General features: G+C 38.8%; 1 protein-coding gene across 1 annotated transcript in view; it reads right to left on the bottom strand.

The window, feature by feature from the left end:
- Window positions 1-12311, bottom strand: part of LOC117968157 (collagen alpha-1(XXIII) chain-like) — a 50699-nt gene extending 38388 nt beyond the window's left edge. The window contains exon 1 of the mRNA XM_058996710.1: window positions 12291-12311. The gene's annotated coding sequence lies outside the window, so the exon portion shown is untranslated. The remainder of the gene's footprint in view (window positions 1-12290) is intronic.
- Window positions 12312-15853: the final 3542 nt, after the last annotated feature.

The following is a 15853-nucleotide window of genomic DNA, read 5'->3' as shown; positions in this document are numbered from 1 at the left end:
TGAACATAGAGCTAATGTGACTTGCCAAAAAGCTCCAGTTTTGAGTCATCTGTCCAAAGGACATTCTCCCAGAAGGATTGTGGCTTGACAATATGCATTTTAGCAAATTCCAGTCTGGCTTTTTTATGTTTTTCTTTCAAAAGTGGAGTCCTCCTGGGTCTTCTTCCATGGAGCCCACTTTCGCTCAAAAAGCGACGGATGGTGCGATCAGAAACTGACATCAACTGTTGTCACAGGAACATCAAGCTGCTTGGAGATGGTCTTGTAGCCTTTTCCTTTACCATGCTTGTCTATTATTTTCTTTCTGATCTCCTCAGACAACTCTCTCCTTTGCTTTCTCTGGTCCATGTTCAGTGTGGTGCACACAATGATACCAAACAGCACAGTGACTACTTTTCTCCATTTAAATAGGCTGAATGACTGATTACAAGATTGGAGACATGTGTGATACTAATTAAAGAAACTAATTAGTTTGAAATATCACTATAATCCAATTATTTATTATCTTTTCTAAGGGGTACCAACAAATGTGTCTAGGCCATTTTAGAATATCTTTGTAGAATAAGCAATAATTCATCTCTTTTCACAGCTTCTTTGTTTTATTCTATGACATACCAAAGGCATGCAAGTATACATGATAAAATAGCTTTTAATTTCATCACTTTTCAGGAGGAATGAAGCATTATTTCAATGAGCTGTAAGGGTACCAACAAATTTGAGCACGTCTGTATACATTTTATATATATATATATATATATATATATATATATATATATATATATATATATATATATATAAACAGAGAAAACTAAACAAATTTGAGGGAAAAATAGTATGTCAGAAAGCAAAATGAGCACTTCAGCCATTCTCTTACTAAACCTGTGTTTGACAGACAGCAGCTACACTATACTGAATAACCACTGGAAGACGAGACACTGTTCTGGATGGCGTCTCAATGGCTTCAATGTTTCATAACCACCAGCATTATGATCAATTGTTTAGACCACTTAGACAGTATTAAGAACACCTCACAAAAGAAGTGCAGACAACATTTAAAAAAAAAAAAAGTGCAGACAAACAATATTACAGTGCGTCTCCTTTGAGTACATTACCTACCCTCTTTAGAAGGGAAGTAGGTCGCGCCTATCTGCTAGAGTTTTCAAATTACCTAATTTCCAGTCAGTTAATGTAAAGTATTTGCATGGTCTCAAATGAAATCCTGGCTGCAGAAGGATGTGGTCTCCCCTCTTTTATAACCCAAGCTCAGGGCTATGGAGAGAGAGAGAGCGTGCAGACACGATCCGGAAACAGAGCCCATTGCAGCTTATTAGTTTGATTTACAGAAGATGGTGATCCTGTCAGCACAGAACACTGCTTACGTTTTTGTAAAGTGAATTTCTATTTGAACAATGTGGATTGGGAATGGAAACAGTTATGCTAGGACATGCTGTTCAGCATAAGCTCCTTTTTAAACTCCATCAACCCATTCTGCAATTGTTAATAGTAAGCTTTCTGTTTCACATAGAACATGTAGTTTTAAATAATTCAAATATAGAGCTACCTGCTTGTGAAAGAGCCTCTGGAATGAATAGAGCATTGCTGATAAAGATGAACATTTCTATGACACTAATGAGGGTGGAGGCTGTGTGCAAGCCAAACCCTCACAGTGAGAGTCAAGGCACCGATCTCCAGGCCTAAAATACCAAAATAATCACCCTCCATGACCTGAGTACATTAAAACATAGTGCCATCTGTTAATGTGCAACAGGTACTAGATGCAATTGCATGTGCCTGCCTGGGGACAAGTCAGCAAGTGGAATGTCAGTTGTAGCACATTTGTTCTTAGAATCATCACAAATACACTTGGAACATATCGGAATGACTCTTACAGTTCCAAGAATGTTACAGGTCTTTCTAAAATCGCTGTATGTCAGGTCCAGTGTGGCTTCTCTTTGATATCCTTGTCCAGCTTTAAAGCTGCAGCTTGCAAAAACAAATGGAAATGATCAAATCTTCTGCCACGTGTCGCCCAAGTTTCACAATGTCGGCTCAAAATCAAATACCCTCCTCTAAAATGGGAGTGATTTATTGCAGTATTTTGGGCAGTACTCAAAAAATAAAAATCAGAACCCCTAATTATGATACCCATCTGCTTTTTACAGTTCCGTTTATTTCATATGTTTACTGTTTAAAGCGGTTTGTGAACTTCAATCCTTAAAATGGAAAATAATAAGGAGTTCTTGCCAAACAATGTGGGAGCATGCGAGACCAATAAAACAAATGAAATGGCAACAGATCTATTGGAATTCCAGTTATTTTTACACTAAAATAATTAATGCGTGTCTGTTTTTACTATGTTTTACACAGCCTTCAGTGCATTCCACAGAGCAGGATATCAGGTGGAAAACCTTGCTGATGTGTGATGTGCTGCCTTTATGAATTCTGTGTCGATGAGATGAGGTTTAAGGTTCCAGAGCTGCACATGAAGATGAGCCTGGCTCCTTTGCAGAGTGGTTAAGGTGCTCGGTTGCCGGTCAGCGCACATGCCCAGCCCTCTTGCCGTGACAACCCAGTTTGTTTAAAGTTACAGACTCTTAATTGGGACAGCAGGCACGCAAGGTACAGGAGTCTATAAAAACATGCTAAACCTGGTTATCTAACAATGTTACCGGATATATGCACTGCGCCAAAAAATTAGAACTTTTTAAATTGACTCTAAATCTGTGCTTCTGGATACAGCGTTCATTGTGTGGGTTCAAAACTGTAATGCATGTCTTGCACACATTACAAGCACAGCACCAACATCTGGGAAAATAGTCAAATGCTTTTTTCTATTAAAGTTATTTCTGGTTTAGATTTATGTCCAGCACGAATCAATTGCGCACAATCCTGTGCTCTTAAATAATTGTCGGTGGTGATTATCTGCAATATATGCTGACTTTTTTTTTTAATAAATAACATATTTAGGTTTTATGGATGAACATATCTTTCATGTTCATTAGTTGCTAGATGTGTGGAAATATGTCTAAGCCTGTTATTTATTATGTGACGAATAAATGCTTGTTGTTCTGAAACAGAATGGCGTTTGAATTGTCTGTAATAAGAGGGAAGAGACGAGGTTCTTACTCTGTATAAGTACAGCTCAGATCTGTTTATTTCCTTCACATGTGAAACAATAAGTCAGCTGCTTGCAAATTAGCATGCCCTGCCACTGATGCTTCAGTGAAAGATGCTTCTACTAGTTACTATTAGATTTGATGTATAGTGCCTCTTATAGAGGTGATGTCATCTGATTCAGTTTGGTAAGAGAAATGCTAAGAGATGTTTTAACTATAGACTGCCAAACTATATTCAGCCAATCAGATCCCATGTTTCACCTTCTGTATTCCACGACACCACGCAGAAACCCTATTCATGACATCAGCCATGCTGCTTTCCGTTTTTACGTGCTGTATTCGCCACATCATCGCGGTTCACCTCACCTGTTTTAAAAAAATCATACGTGCAGTTCACCTCGGAATTCAACTGAAATGCAAAATCGGTGACATCACAATCAGCCACCCACCTCAGTCATTTAATGGTACTGTCCTCAAACTTTTCAATGAAAAGAAATGGACTAAATACAGGTTGGTAATGATTAAAAAACAAATATAGCTGGATTTTTAAAAACTTGATAATGAAGCAGTTTATAATAGTCATCGGACTGGACGTGTCTGTGTATTTGTTATATCGGCATGCACAGTGTAAACAGACCTCGACTTCGTTTCAGACTCGGCCCATTCACTTCTACTGGTACAGACATTACCCACATACACAGACGTTCGGCGCGCTATAACCCTGTATTACAAACCAAAAGAAACGTGTGTGTGGTTTTATTACAAACAAAGATTCTGCTGTTGTATTAGAGGACAGTGTATACATTAACTCTGATTGGTTGTTGTATGTGACTTGTAATAGATACCGCTAAGACACCTATTTGCCGCACTGTGTATTGGTTCATGCCATTGGGATACCATTTATAACAACGTTATCACTTCCACTGCATATTCCCCCAGTAGCTCATCCCAATGTAGCTGCCCTTTGCCCCTCAGTACAGAACTGCTATTCCACATTCGACACTTCATTATGAAAAAAAAGAAACGAAAATTATAGTCAATGTTTCCAAGCCACTGCACTGAAAGCACGTTGGCACGATTGGACCACCCTTTGCGGTAGGAGTCGAGACCACAAAAATATATATTTTTTCCTAAAGGAAAATATGTTGGATTTGTGGTGGCACCTGAAAAAACACAGCGGTTTTCCACAGCTTCCCAAAGTTTTGTCAACCAAATAGAGCTTGGCTTTGAATACAGCGGGCCAGTCACGCTCAAATGCTGAGACACCCCTGCCTGTGGGGTCGGACTTTTCACTGGCAAGAAGCTGCTGAAAATGCCAACAAATGCAAATAAAGGCTATTTTGTATACCAACGACTAGGTGGTATCAATACTTGGAACTGCAAACACAAGTCAAAAAGGAAGTTAGAAAGGCCAAGAGAGAGATAGAAATCAATATTGCTAAGGGGGCTAAAACCAATTCCAAAATATTTTTCCAATATTATAAGAGCAAGAGAACATTCAAAGAGGAGGTTAAACATCTAAGAGACACAAATGGCAAAATCATAGATGAAGAAAAAAAAATAGCAAATATATTAAATGATTACTTTTCACAGGTTTTTACAAAGGAGGACACGGACAACATGCCCGACATGTCGACCTGTTCCTATCCAATTTTAAATAACTTTAGCATAACAGAGGCAGAAGTGTTAAAGGGACTAGGAGCTCTTAAAATAAACAAATCCCCTGGGCCAGATGAGATCCTCCCAATAGTACTCAAAGAAATGAAAGAAGTTATTTACAAACCGCTAAGATCATGCAACAGTCTCTTGACACAGGGGTTGTACCGACAGACAGGAAAATAGCAAATGTAATACCGAGCCACAAAAAGGGAGACAAAACCGAACCAGGTAATTACAGACCAATAAGCCTGACTTCTATTATATGTAAACTTATGGAAACTATAATAAGATCCAAAATGGAAAATTACCTATATGGTAACAATATCCTGGGAGACAGTCAGCATGGTATTAGGAAAGGGAGATCGTGTCTAACTAACCTACTTGACTTTTTTGAGGATGCAACATTGAAAATGGATAACTGCAAAGCATACGACATGGTTTATTTAGATTTCCAGAAAGCTTTTGACAAAGTCCCGCATAAAAGATTAATTCTCAAACTGAACGCAGTAGGGATTCAAGGAAATGCATGCACATGGATTAGGGAGTGGTTAACATGTAGAAAACAGAAAGTACTGATTAGAGGAGAAACCTCAAAATGGAGTGAGGTAACCAGTGGTGTACCACAGGGATCAGTATTAGGTCCTCTGCTATTCCTAATCTACATTAATGATTTAGATTCTGGTATAGTAAGCAAACTCGTTAAATTTGCAGACGACACAAAAATAGGAGGAGTGGCAAACACTGTTGCAGCAGCAAAGGTCATTCAAAATGATCTAGACAGCATTCAGAATTGGGCAGACACATGGCAAATTAAATTTAATAGAGAAAAGTGTAAAGTATTGCATGCAGGCAATAAAAATGTGCATTATAAATATCATATGGGAGATACTGAAATTGAAGAAGGGAACTATGAAAAAGACCTAGGAGTTTATGTTGACTCAGAAATGTCTTCATCTAGACCAGGGGTGCCCAATCCTGGTCCTGGAGGGCTGATGCCCTCCTGGTTTTTGTTCAAACTGTACACTAAATTGATTAATTGTACCAATTATGCTTCTAATAAGGGCTTGATTGGTCCAATTAAGTCATTTAGGGCACAGTTGCAACAAAAGCCAGGAGGGACATCGGCCCTCCAGGACCAGGATTGGGCACCCCTGATCTAGACAATGTGGGGAAGCTATAAAAAAGGCCAACAAGATGCTCGGATATATTGTGAGAAGTGTTGAATTTAAATCAAGGGAAGTAATGTTAAAACTTTACAATGCATTAGTAAGACCTCACCTAGAATATTGTGTTCAGTTCTGGTCACCTCATTACAAAAAGTATATTGCTGCTCTAGAAAGAGTGCAAAGAAGAGCAACCAGAATTATCCCGGGTTTAAAAGGCATGTCGTATGCAGACAGGCTAAAAGAATTGAATCTATTCAGTCTTGAACAAAGAAGACTACGCGGCGATCTGATTCAAACATTCAAAATCCTAAAAGGTATAGACAATGTCGACCCAGGGGACTTCTTTGACCTGAAAAAAGAAACAAGGACCAGGGGTCACAAATGGAGATTAGATAAAGGGGCATTCAGAACAGAAAATAGGAGGCACTTTTTTACACAGAGAATTGTGAGGGTCTGGAACCAACTCCCCAGTAATGTTGTTGAAGCTGACACCCTGGGATCCTTCAAGAAGCTGCTTGATGAGATTCTGGGATCAATAAGCTACTAACAACCAAACGAGCAAGATGGGCTGAATGGCCTCCTCTCGTTTGTAAACTTTCTTATGTTCTTATGTTCTCCCTTACTAACGAACTTCAGACTCAGTGATGTAGGACTACACTACCAGCTAGCACAGCAAGCACACATCTGCTCAAATGCATTTCAATCTGTACAGAATTTAACACTGGATTTTATATTCAACTTTGTACTGCTCACAGTCTGCTTTAAAATACAATACATATTTATTTTTAACATGTTTAGATTTGTTTTGTTTCTGCATGGTTTTAAATTATGTTGCTCCAACACTGAATTTTGCCTGGTCTTTGCCTGGCTTCCCAGTTAAACCCACACTAATATGCTGTGTGTTGGCTTTCTCTTTTTGTTATGAGAGATCTTGTGCAGTTTGGGCTGAAAACTGGGCAAAAGGATTTCTGTTATAATAAGAGTTGATATAAATCACAACAATGAAGATGGTTTTCAAGAAGTGCTATTAAACTTTAAAAAAGAAGGGGGATTAATAACTGGAATATCATGGATGAATACTGTAGCAGCTACAGTACAGATGAATGGTCTGATGTGTGGAAACAGGGGTAAACCTAGTACTGTTGCACCATTGAGGAAGCTTTTGTAGCTGTGCCACAACTACACCTGTTTTTCCATCCAATCAATTAGGTGAAGGATACTTTCCTTTGAAAGTTGGTGCAAGTTCCAAGATAAAACTGAAGTAGGCAAATCTCCCAGCAAAAGCCTTAATCAGTGTATTGGTTCCAATTATGAGAATTAACTAATCTCAGAAATAAACATACTTCATCACAGTTTTGTTTTTTTGCCAAGAGTATCCGTTAACATTAAGAGTGTATGCTTTGGTAGAGGCCCATTCGTTAATGTGTGCCGTGCCAGTACACTATCATGAGAGCAACATGCTGTACTCCTTAATTGTAACCCTTTCAGGAAGATTCCTGAATATATTGCTCCAGTACTGAAACAGGAACCAATAGAAGTCTGCATTTTCTCCAAGGCAGTCCAATCATAAGTGAGCGGAGGTGGGACAAACAGTTGAAGGTATTCTCTGCCTCGGCTTGAGTAAGTTTAACCAATGGGAAAGTCAAAGATCTGCCCTTTTTTTGCAGCTGTCCAATCACTAGTGAGCAGAGGCGAGCAATACATATGATCGTTTTCCCGTGATATTGCTTATTATAGAGACCGTTATTAAAAATGATAGAGAACTTTGAAGTAATATTTCGAATTGCTTTTTACACTTTTTTTTTTTTTTAAATGTCAGACAACAGAAGCATCGTAGTCGATTTGGTTACGAATCGATTTTCAGGAAGAACTTTCTTCGAAAAATTGGAGATTGTTAAAAAAGGGAGGTATACGCCACAAATACCCATACTAACACAGGAAGGGAAGGGATATACTCACCAACATTCAAATTATGAAAGGTGTCCATGGCTTACCGTTAGCTATCAATTAAAAAAAATGATACTGCTGGAACCGTCTTTTATTCAGTACAGAAAAGGTGATATAGAATAGCACTGGTTACAGTTATGACGGTTCAGTGCCGTCTCTGAACCCCCTCGCGAGGTGGGTCAGGAGACGGTATAAAATAGGACAGCTGGTGTGTTGTGTTGTTAGTTCTCTTTCATTCACCTCTATCAGTCTGGTGTGTTGACCCACTTTCATGTATTGCTGGTGCTGGATAATAATGACATTATCAATTAGCAATATTCGGCTAAAAAAATAATAATAATCAAGCATAATCAAATTGTGTCTAATATCACGCTTATCAATTATTGGTCAAACCTTACGCTTTGTTTGCGCACTAAATAAAGAAAAAAATGGTTTGCCAAGCAGGCAGACCTGCATACTGAGGTTTATTCTTATGTCAAAATGCGATACAGACCAATTTAGGTAAAACTTCACAGACAGAGCTGTGCTTGACAAAGTTTACACGACTGTAAACTCTGCTGCCAAGTCCTGGTATTAAATAGTGCACATGCTCTTGCTATCATACCAAGACATCTCAGGTATTGGCGATAGCTGTACTATATTACAAATATTTAAAAAAAAACTTACAAAAGATCAAGCATTTCCATTGGAAACACTCAAATGTAGCTCTTGTCAATTTCTATCACTTAAGTCTGAGATTCACAGAAAATAATATTTATATAGCTAAAGTTTTGTTAGCAGTGAAATTCCTGCATTATTGCTTCTTGCTAGGATGTCATTTTGTTTCTGCTTATAAAACTTGGAATGGACATTTTTTTTATTTTTATTACAGCACACATGCAATCATTCTCTGATCACTGGGCCTTAACAGGTTAAATAATGTCAAGAGAGTTAATTATTAGAGCAGATATGTTTCAAGTTAAAGAACCTTTGTTAATTAATTCCTTTACAGGTTCCAAAAACCCTGCAGCAGGCCTCTCTGATACAGTAACTCTCGGAGGAAATTTATACTCAAATCGTCCAGGGGGAAATTAAAAAAGACGGTGGCGTAAACTTCAGGAAAGAAATGCAAGCATAGCCTACTCCAGCCACAAAAGGATCTCACTAGAAACTGTACAACCACACTTTGATCTCTGAATACATTCTACAGAGCAAGCAGGCTTAAAATACTGCTACGTACTTTGTTAGATCCGTTTCACAATGTGAGGTAGACTGAGTCTTGCCTTGGGTTGAGCCAAAGATAAAGACAAACTCCCTAACCCACTGCCTCCCTTTGAAACCTCACATGCAACGCATTGTTCTACGTCTAATTCAATAAAGGTTTGTGCTGAAATGATCCGCAGCCTTAGAAATCATCTGTGGTCTTTCTTTCCACAAAGTCAGGACTGTTAGGGCGGTTTTTGATGTTTAACAGAATAGGCTTTTTAGCGTGCTGTCTGATTAATGGAATCCCGTTCTGTGATGAGCAGTGGAAACGCACCGCCATGCAAGACAGCCCTGACTCTAAACAGCAGGAGGTAGAGGAACCACTGTTGGTCTTGACCTGTCTGTGGGTTAACAGAGCAGAGCATGATTGCCACTTGGGAGAAAGGCTAACATTAGACCATGTTTTCTTTATTAATATCATCCTAATCATAAATCAGCAGAATGCCTAAGTACAGTAGAAATCTCTTTACTGAACTTGAAGTGTCCCCCAACACTAATCCTGCGATACATGATTCAAAACAATGGGAGTACATGCAGAAAAGACACCTTTAAATAGAGAGGTAGGTTGGGTATTTAGAATACCTAGACAGCATCTACATGTCCAACAGTTATAGCTTTTATATGTCAGGTGCTTTGGTCTTTCCTTTAAGGTCCTGAATTTTAGTAATACAATCAAATCATTCAGCAACTGGCTGCTGTACTATTCTGTTAATGGGGTCGGATGTGTATTACAAGTCAGTTATAATGCTATTATAAAGCCACAGATTCTTTGCATAGAATCTGATTGTTGTGAAAGATTCCAGATTCTAAAGCCCTATTAGCTTAGAAAGGACATTTGCAATAGGATAGTGACAGCTCCAAGCACAGCCTGATGAATACATGTAACTTAAGAGTTTTGAGCAAAGGTTTCAATAGTTAAATATATTACACTCTTGTCTAAGGCTATTATCATACTAGAGCTAGAGGTAGAAATCAATAATGATTCTGTTGCACATGTTTGCCACTAGAGGGCAATGCCAAGGCTAACACTATTCTGAAGGCCAGTGCAGATATCGTTCTCTGCTGATAAGAAAACAAGAGAACACTGGGTACCGACAGCATTGCTTAGTGTCTTACTAATTCACACTTACAGATTGTAGATGTCATTTCTCAGGACTGTTTTAACGCCAGCTGTGCTGTCCCTGTTTCCTATATGCTCTGTGACCTGTTAAGGCCACACTGCCCCCAGTCTCTTCTGGGTTACATGGAACAGTTTCGTCACTGCGTCTCCGAGCCCCTAGTTTAATGTTCTGATTGGAATCTGGTAAAGTGTGATGCTACTGGCTGATAAAGTATGAGTTCCAAGTTAAACTGCCGCAGATGTGTTGTAGGTTAAACACACAGTGAAACGCCCCGGTGTGTGACACTGCAATAGGAACTCAAGCACCCCCGAGCTTGTTTGTTGTTACTGATTGGCTATAGTGATTTCACATGCCATGCAAGACTGTTTATTAAACAGATTGTTTTACATTTGTTTCTGAAGTGTGTGTCGTGTCATTCTTTTTAACCCCTTCATGCTCACTGGTGCATCACATAGGATACAATACTTTGCCACCCTGCTATAGCCTATTGGCATCTATTTTAATAATCTAAAACAGTGGTAGATCTAAATACCGCCACCATTTAACTCTGTGTATGAATCCTGCTGTATTAAGATATACCACGGTTTAGATCAGAAATATGAATCCTTCTTTATTCAGGTACGCCACGGTTTAGATCAGAAATTATAAATATAGTAGCGTTTCTGTAAGTTAAAGTAAGTCAGCTGTTGGTGGTATGCTGCAAATTCTTTCTATTCAATCCTTATTAGGATATTGTTATCTATAGAATATTCTGTATAAAACTTCTATAAATTGACAGATTTCTATTGAAAGGAATGGCAATACATATATTTAGAACATTACACAGCTGTGCCATGCAACAGACAGATGCCAGGGGAGACTTCCCTACTACAGCAGCTCTGCATCCAGGGGAGACTTCCCCACTACAGCAGCTCTGCATCCAGTACTGCAGCACTCTCTGGCAGCACAGGCCAGGGGAGAATTCCCTACTACTCTCTGGCAACTGTGCAAGCAGCCCAACCATTTAGAGGGAATAACATCTTGTGTACAGAGCCCAATCTTTATTTAACTTCAAGGCAAAACAATGTGGGGACCTCTGTGTAGAGCAATCCCATCTGGCAGAAAAACAAAATCAACCAGATATGTATGGTAACCAAGGCATACGAACAGAGCACTAGCATACCAGGCCAAGATACAGCCCCACCGCACGTGAAAGGCAAATTGATTGAGAAGTAAATATGAGCAACATTCTCTTCTCTCAGTCGCCTGCTAGAACTGATTTTCAGAAGCAGTGTGTGTTTGCGAATGGATTAGGAAGCACGGCACCTTCTAAATGAGACTTTGACTGGCAATTGCCACCCTGCCTGAATTCAAGTTGGATTCCTTTTAGAGAGAAAGGTTTAATATATAAACTATCCAAATAATGTCAGGTAGAAAGAACACCACCATCATCTGTAATTAGTGGCTACTTTACCTGATGCAACTATATGTAAGTCACTTTTCAAGACTATTATGCACTGTAAATGTAGCACAGATGCTTATGCTCAGTCAATGTAAGTGGAGGGAGGCACACTCATATTTTTATAACAAAGTGTTTTTTTTATCCATTACATGCAATAGTAACCTGCTTCTCACTATACACAGTGCTACAGCTGAGACATGAAGTTCCCCAATGATTTGTCTTGTCCATACACTTTTAAAAGTTTGCACCAATTTAACCTTATAATAGCTTAATTACTCTGGGCTCGGATAGTGTCTCTTCCCCTGTTGGGACCTGCTTGACAGTACACCGCTCTAAATACTGGCCTGCTATTGCTCCAGCGCGCAGCAGTAGTGTAGGATGCAACAAGCAGCATCTTCAAGGTCTGGTATACCTCAATGGATTTGTTTTATAACGTTTTACAGGAAATACCCTATTGAAACATGGAAACTGGATTAAAAGAATATTGAAAGATGGAAACAAGAGAGAGGTAGTGGACAGAGAAACAGAGAAGTGTGTGTGGAAGAGAGATGGCTTTAGATGAAGGTGCCACAGATATCTTAAAGTGCTTATTTACCGGGTAGCCATCTCGTCCTGGTGTTCCCTATGAGCATGAAATAAAGGACAAACAGAATGGTTAAAAACATGCACTCCAAGTCAGGATGTAGTAATAAATAGAACCACCACACCATAACACTAGTAAAGTTAGTATGTGGCCATGTTAAAGAGCTCCCAGTAATGGGAGTGAAATATCGGAATAATTCTTCTGGTTTAGATTCATTACAATATGTATCACATTCCATTTCAGTCACTGCATCCTGGTGAATCATGACCTCCACATACATCTGGCACACAGAGTAACCACTTTGTTACATCAGTAAGAAGCAACACACAGAACACAAATGTAGTGTTTCTTACTTCCACTGGGGAACAGGTTCATATTTACACTCTGGTGACCAATAATGCGTTAGACATGACTATTAAAGAGTTAGACATGATTCTGAGTGCTCTATTGAGGTCACAGGTTGTGAAACAGAAAATGATACAAAGTGAATGCGGAAGTTAAGATCACTAATATGGCATACTATGTTCTTTAATACCAAACCCACAAACTGAAAAGGTCTCTGAAGCTACTTTAGACAAGCCCCTGGTGGTCCTCTGGTATTATTGGTGGGCAGAGAGCACAGCAGCCCTTTCCAGTTAGAACATTTACAACACCTTTAAAAATGAACAAAAACGTCTTCTTCCTCGTCATCTTATACCATGTGGTAAAGGCATCTGCAGATAATGCGCTTTTACAGTAATCATGGGGAAAAAGTCCTACAGAGAAAATAACCAACCTCATTATCAAACTGCTACTTTAAAATCGCTGGATTTGTTACTTACAGTGACTCACATACTAAACTCATTGGAAAAGAGGTGATGAATGCTTTTACAATGACAGCTCTAACAAATTCTAGAGGGCCTACTGCATCCTAAAGCACTGCCTACTTAAAGTGCTGCTTATTTAAAAAGTGATTGTAGCCTCACAGTGCAGTGAAAACCCCTCGGGGTATAGCGGGAAGTGGCTGAAACAAAACTAAAAATAATAATATTGGTCTACAGTCTACAACTGAAACTGTATCATCTGGTATCAATTCCTTCCCAAACAGCATCACATTTAAAAAGAAACAGCCCAGGACTGTACATAAAGCATCCCTGTTTGCAGGATTCGATTCATGAGGGGAATCCACAGTACTTACTGGAGGCCCTGAAAGACAAAAACAAAAGAAATCATGAATACCTTTTTAAATACACATCACAGCACCTTAAAATCAGGAGGCGTTGTTAGAACAGACACAAATGTGACCCCACAAATATGTAACTAAAATATTGAATGCTGTTACTAAACTTTTATAAAAACAGAACTTCAACTTGTTTGGGTTTATTAAACAATTACATTATACATACACTGTACAACAGTAGAGTTAAGGCTACACATTAGTTTAATAGATTCTGTGTTTAAATGATCATACACTACTGCTGTGTTTTGGTGCGACTTCCACAGCCAAGGAGACTCGCTTGTTTTGCTGACCACGTATCCAGCGACAGGAGGGATTTATAGTCATTACTTCCCTTTTGTATTGATTTAAAATGTTACATTCATTTTCCAATACAGTATCAATTAGAGCGGTTTACAATGCATCAAACGTTTCTGAACAAATCTGAAAACAATGCAAGATTCCAATAAATTTCAGTTAAATGTTTAGTAAAATACAATGTCGTTAAGGATTTTTATTTTTTTCGCTTGCTGTTTAAATGTGCGTCTTTAATGACATTTTTGCAAAGCCAAACTGACTTCAGTCTTGAAGCTGAATAATTCTATGAAAACTGTGGATTTGCAAGAGAAAACTGAACTCCATCACATAATTGCAAGCATTCTAGCTGAATTCAATGGTGTAATACATTTATAGAGACAAAAGACAGCCCTTGCTTTTTGTTCAGGTAGATGTGTTTAACAGAAACGAACATCTTCTAGCATTCAGTCTCATACGCAACAACACTTGGATGACTTCACCCACATTTCTTTAGACTTACAAAGATTTCACATTCACAGAGACAGACATTTTGTCTGACTCCACTATGAGAAAATCAACATGGCTGTTTGCAGTCTGCCCAAAAGTTTTTTCAAAAGGTTCCAGTGACTTTGCAATGTCAGGCGCTTACTGTAAACAGACCACCAGTAACTACACAAGGCTTGGAAATAGTTACCACATTCATCTTTATTGCCAAGAGTACAGGGTGATTGAAAAGTATGTTTACCACATAAACACAACATGTCATTGATGTGATACTTACTTTCTAATCACCCTATCTTTTTTTATTGCTATGGTTCACTTCAATGGATATAATTAAAATGAAATGCTCCATTGTTTTTATTTCTGGGAAGAAGATGGAACACAAAACAGAAAAGTACATAAACATTACAAAGGCATGATTAATAAGAAGTGGTAGAAAACACTGCTTTTTAAAAAAAAAAAAAAAAAAAAGTTTGTTTTGTTTTTTTGTTTTTTTTAATTCACCTGAAATGTAAGTAAATACATACATACATAAATAAATAAATCAAATGGCCGTGTGTTCTCCTATATGGAATCAATTGAAGTTGCAGTTAATTTTAAAATATAAAATTTGCCTTTAGCTAATAATGTTGAAGGATGCATTGCCTGGACAATCACAGACCCCGGGAGCACCTGCACTGCATCCCCTCACACACTGCATCACTAAGGGCTTCAGAGACCCCGGAGCACCAGCACTGCATCCCCTCACACACTGCATCACTAAGGGCTTCAGAGACCCCGGAGCACCAGCACTGCAACCCCTCACACACTGCATCACTAAGGGCTTCAGAGACCCCGAAGCACCAGCACTGCATCCCCTCACACACTGCATCACTAAGGGCTTCAGAGACCCCGGAGCACCAGCACTGCATCCCCTCACACACTGCATCACTAAGGGCTTCAGAGACCCCGGAGCACCAGCACTGCATCCCCTCACACACTGCATCACTAAGGGCTTCAGAGACCCCGAAGCACCAGCACTGCATCCCCTCACGCACTGCATCACTAAGGGCTTCAGAGACCCCGGAGCACCAGCACTGCATCCCCTCACACACTGCATCACTAAGGGCTTCAGAGACCCCGGAGCACCAGCACTGCATCACTAAGGGCTTATATTCACATACCATACACAGACTAGTAAAACTCAAATTACTTTTAAAAAGTATATCTGCAACATTATCAAATATATTTGTGTTGTTTCTGTTTTTTTTTCTGGGTTACTCCATTCCAGCAGGGATCCTGTCAAGAGATCTCTGTCAGTCACAAATTATTTGTATAGTTTCTTTTTATCTTTTAACCTGATTGTAATCAAATTTCAAAGGCATGGTTGTGCAATCGTCTTTGTGAAACAAGATGGCAATACGGAATGCTCAAGAAATTATTATTATTATTATTTACAAAACCTACACTTCGTGTCAGTAATAATAATAATAATAATAATAATAATAATAATAATAAAAGCTATTTCCGATCCTAGTCTAAGTCCCTTTATTTAGCCTTTTTCTTCTCACAGAAATACACACTGTTCTAGATCACAATCAGC

The sequence above is a fragment of the Acipenser ruthenus genome, chromosome 23, assembly GCF_902713425.1.
Source record: "Acipenser ruthenus chromosome 23, fAciRut3.2 maternal haplotype, whole genome shotgun sequence".
NCBI lineage: Eukaryota > Metazoa > Chordata > Actinopteri > Acipenseriformes > Acipenseridae > Acipenser > Acipenser ruthenus.
Note: the sequence above shows the minus strand (reverse complement) of the source record. Positions and strands in the feature narration are given on the sequence as shown.